The 4364-nt window shown below is 53.6% G+C and overlaps 1 protein-coding gene across 1 annotated transcript in view; it reads right to left on the bottom strand.

Annotated features, from left to right (window-relative positions):
* Rbfox1 (RNA binding fox-1 homolog 1) overlaps window positions 1-4364 on the bottom strand; it is a 1613147-nt gene that overhangs the window by 1487901 nt on the left and 120882 nt on the right. The gene's annotated exons all lie outside the window — the stretch shown is intronic.

Raw genomic sequence — 4364 nt, forward strand, 5'->3', positions numbered from 1 at the left:
CCCCCCCCCCCCCATCAGCTGGAGTCATCAATGAACACTCCCCTACTCCATAACCACAGGAGCTGGTGCCCAGGGGCTGGGCTGTGGCTCAGGGGTGCAGCGCTCGCCTGGCATGCGTGAGGCACTGGGTTCCATCCTCAGCACCACGTAAATGTAAAATAAAGATATTGTGTCCACTTAGAACTAAAAAATGAATATTTTTTTAAAATAGCACTAACCAGGCATTCAGCACATTCCAAGAACCTTACATTTAGGTACCTTTGCTACTTGCATTTGAGGACTAGAGATCTAAAGCAGCTTGCATGTGGCAAAGCCAGGAGTCAAAACTCAGGGATTCTGGCCTTAAACTATGATGTGATGTCAACTCCAGGGAAATATGGCCAAAGTCCCCCTCCAGAGCCCCTTCTGCCCCCATGAAGTGCCACGTGGGTGGTTTTACATCCCCAACAGTTGCACGTGACTCACACACACTGAAGGTTGAGAGGTGCTGAGCTAGGTTAGAACAAAAAGACAGACCCCATGTGGCTGTCAAGTGCCTGCCAATCATCCAGAGGTGGATGGTGAAGGGGACAGACTCCCCCCCGCCTCCTGCTTTCCTGCAGGGTCTGATCTTCAGTTTTCCTGCAAGCAGCCTGTGACCTCAAGACAGTCGTCCCCTTATTCTCAGACATGAGAACTGAGAGAGACAGCAGAGCGACTTGTGTGAGGGACGGCAGTGCTGTGCTGGTAGCGCTCAACAAGCAGCTCTCTGGGACAGGGGGGAGTCAGTGGCTGAGCGGTTCCCCGTTCTGCGGTGTAACTGCTCCTAGTGGGGCCGGTTTCAGGCTGCCAACGTGGCATCGAGCAGCCGGCCCGCTTCCTTACCCTTCACCCACCACCCTGTCATTCAACACGGGCTGGCTCCAGGGTGGGCCCTGCAGGCAGCTCTTAGAGAAGCAGCCACTGTGGGTCTTTGGAGGGATTCCCTAGGTCCGCCATATGGAAACAGGGCTGTCACTTTTCCAAGTTTAAAATGCAGCCAAAATTCTACACAATTACACTAATTTTTTTTTCTTAGAATAAATAGTAAATAACAATTTTGCACAAAATATAAAATCTGTAGACAAGGTTATTTTTTTTTCCTTAAGTAATCTATGCAATGATGCTAAGATCTTCTTTTCCAGAGTTTTAGTAAGCATGTTACCAGGACTGAGCTAGACCAGAGGAAGTCCATTCCTGAGTTCCAGCGCACACACAGGTCCGCCCCTTCACTCTTTTACACCGTGTCCTGTGAGGGTTTCCCTTCTTACAAGGTTACGCCTTGCAAGTCTAGTGGGAAGCTCCAGAATGCGGAATCCAGAGTGGAGCAAATCCAAAACCCGTGCCCACGCTCGTCTCCGGTGCTCGGAGACGTCACTCACCCACAGGACTTCTTCTGGACCCCTGAGGACCCCCCAAGGGGCTTACTCATCACAGTAGCCAGTCCAGGGAGCAGCGTTCCTGGGCCTCTGTGAAGTGCCCAGGGGTCTGTGACCCAAGCTGCTCCCCAGGAGCATGGTATTGTGCTCAGGGCACTGCAAGAGCCAGGTGGTTGGCCTAAAACAAACAAAAGTCTTCCAATGGTGTTAACATGCAGATGCTTGGAGGAAAAGATAGACAACCTCAATTTTGAGTGAATTTTCTTCCTTCATCACAACAGTTGATGCCACACAGAGACCCCCTGGTCCACTGTCAACACCAAAGCCCCCTCCCCTGAAACGCAGCCCTGGACTGACACGGCTCTGCTACCCAGTATCTGTGTGACTCTGTACCAGTGCCCTGCCCTCTCTGACCCCAGAGACTGTCACCTGGACCTCCCTGGCCCCCTCCCCAACTGTCTGGGACCAAGTACTTCCGTGTGCAAATCTAGGCCCGAGCGGGTGCCCTACCTGCTCTGTTCAGGGGGAGGCTACCTGCTCCCTGCTTGGCAGAGGTGTCCAGTGAAACACTGGGTGTGAAGAGCCTTTGGAGGGAAGAGAAAGATGAGGGTCCTCAAGTATAAGGCATCACCAGGGCTCCTGGCTCTGAGGGCTGCATCACGCCAGAATCAGGGAATGGAGACTCTGGGGGAAGAAACTGCAAAACTACCTGGTGTGACACACCATCTCTCTGCCGCACCTGAGTGTCTCAGCCTGCAGACAGCGTCCCTCAGGTCACCCAGGGTGGAGACCAAGCAGGACTCTCTTCACAGCTGTCCCAAGACAATGATCACCATTTTCTGAGGTCAATTCAAGTGGTAAAACCTTTTATTTCATTTGACTTCAGATCAGCATAAGCTGGGAAATGTTGACCTCTGATGTCTCTGTCTCTGTCTCTCTCTCTCTCTCATGCCTCACAAAAGCCCCGAGTCTCCCTGTTTGGCAGTGCGCGTGGCGTGACACTCCATGACATCACCGTGTGCCCTGACTGTGGAGCAGGGCAGGGGCCACACAACTAAGACTCCTGAGCTGGCCCTGCTCCCAACTTGAGCAGCCGCACTGTCTGGAGGCTGAAAGGAAGAATTCCCCTGGAATTGTTTAGGATTGCTTAGTCTCTGGCCCCAAGGGATTCCACGGCTGCTCTGGAGATAGATCTAGGGATACGTGACCACGGTGCCAGGCACCCCAAGCTTCACAACAGGAAGTGGGTTCAGGGTGCGAGGGAGCCCAGGGACAGCAGCTAATTCCAAGGTGCTCCGAGAAGGGATGTGGGAGGTGGGGTCTCAAGGGTTGTAGGAACACGCCCGACAGACAGGAAGAGACGAGAGGAAGGGACTCAGGGGACAGGCACGACGTGAGCAAAGGCACCAGACAAGGGTCCTCGTCCCCAGGGCACGGTCACCCATGAGCTGCACTCGACGCCTTGATTTACAGATCCCCTCCCAGAACGTGCTGACGTGCGTAGAAGCTTCTGGAAGTCTCTGTTTCTGTAAGATGTGTCCCCTCCACTGAAGGGAAGCAGGTGCTCAAGGAAGTCCTGCCCAGAGAGAGGCTCCACTGAGAACCGGAAAGTCTCCTCAGAGGCAAGAGGATCCAGGTTCAAAGTCAGCCTCAGCCAAGCAACTCAGTGAGACCCTGCCTCAAAATTAAAAAATAAAAAAGGCTGGGGATGTGGCTCAGTGTGCCTCTAAGCTCAATCTCCAGAACCAAAAAAAATAAAAAATAAAAAATAAATCTGTTAAGGGGGCAGGCTTCATATTGAGTGCTCATCACACAACAAAAACACATAATGAAAACCACACGTGATTTTAAATTTTCCAGCAGCTACATTAAAGTAAGGGGAAAAAAGTCAAGAGGAAAATTTTAAATATTTTTCATTTAACCCAATATGTTAAAAAAAAAAAAGCATGATCACCCCAACATATGGCACTAGCCACCTTTCAGGGGCCAGGCAGCCACAAGTGGCTCTGGCCCCCAGGTTGGAGAGTGTGGTCCCAACACACTGTGCCCCTGTGTGAGAACAGGAGACTCCACCCCCTGTGGGCAGGCTCTCGGGGTCATGCAGCTTGGAGACTGTGACTCTAGTTGGCCGTGGTCTCTGCAGCTGGTGGCATGAGTAACGCTCAGAGAACAGAGTCCCCCAGGTAAGTCCATGGGGATGTGCGCGCTCTAGCTTCCGAGTGCTCTGATGAGCAAGAGCACATGGAGAAATGAAAATGGACCTGTAACCCACATGGGTTCCCCCTCTCCAGCCTCCCCAACAGAACTCAGCAGAAGACTCACTTCTGGGGGGTCCGAGCATTGGGGTACGCACTTGTGGGAAGAGCTCCAGGCTAACAGGAAGGGCAAGCCACACCCTTGCCCACTGCCCCATGTTTACAACCGCGGGCCTCCTGCCCGGCCCAGGGTGCACCTGGGAGTGCTCATGGTCCCTGTTGTCCAAGGGACCAGGAGGCTGACGCTTCACCGTTCACCCGGGTGCACCTCGGTCCAAACGAAGTCCTCGAGGTTGCCTCCTCCTACCCAGAACTAGCCCAGGCCCCATTCCCAGGGGGCAAATCATACCCAGCCATGCTGCCCAAAAGAGTTGCTCCAGACCTACAGGACCCACTTGTGTCTCTTCAAAGCCAGGCATGAAACCTCTTCTGTCCTACAACTGGGTCCTCAGTCTCGCCCTGGTGCATGCACACAAGTGCCCAGAGTTTCCACCATGGCATCTTGTCCACCCACAGCCCTGCTGAGCTGGGCACGGGGTGCTGGGGGGACCTGCTGTGGGTGAGACACTCACACAGCTCCCGGGGTGCCACGCAATCCAGGCTGCTCCTTCCCTCCACCAGCAGCTCAGAGAAGGGCCTCCACACTCCCCTGCAAGTCGGCTCTGAAGTCCTGGGCTCCCAGAGCTCCTGAACACTTTCTGATGGATTGGAG

Source organism: Marmota marmota, unplaced genomic scaffold, assembly GCF_001458135.2.
Source record: "Marmota marmota marmota unplaced genomic scaffold, marMar, whole genome shotgun sequence".
Lineage (NCBI taxonomy): Eukaryota > Metazoa > Chordata > Mammalia > Rodentia > Sciuridae > Marmota > Marmota marmota.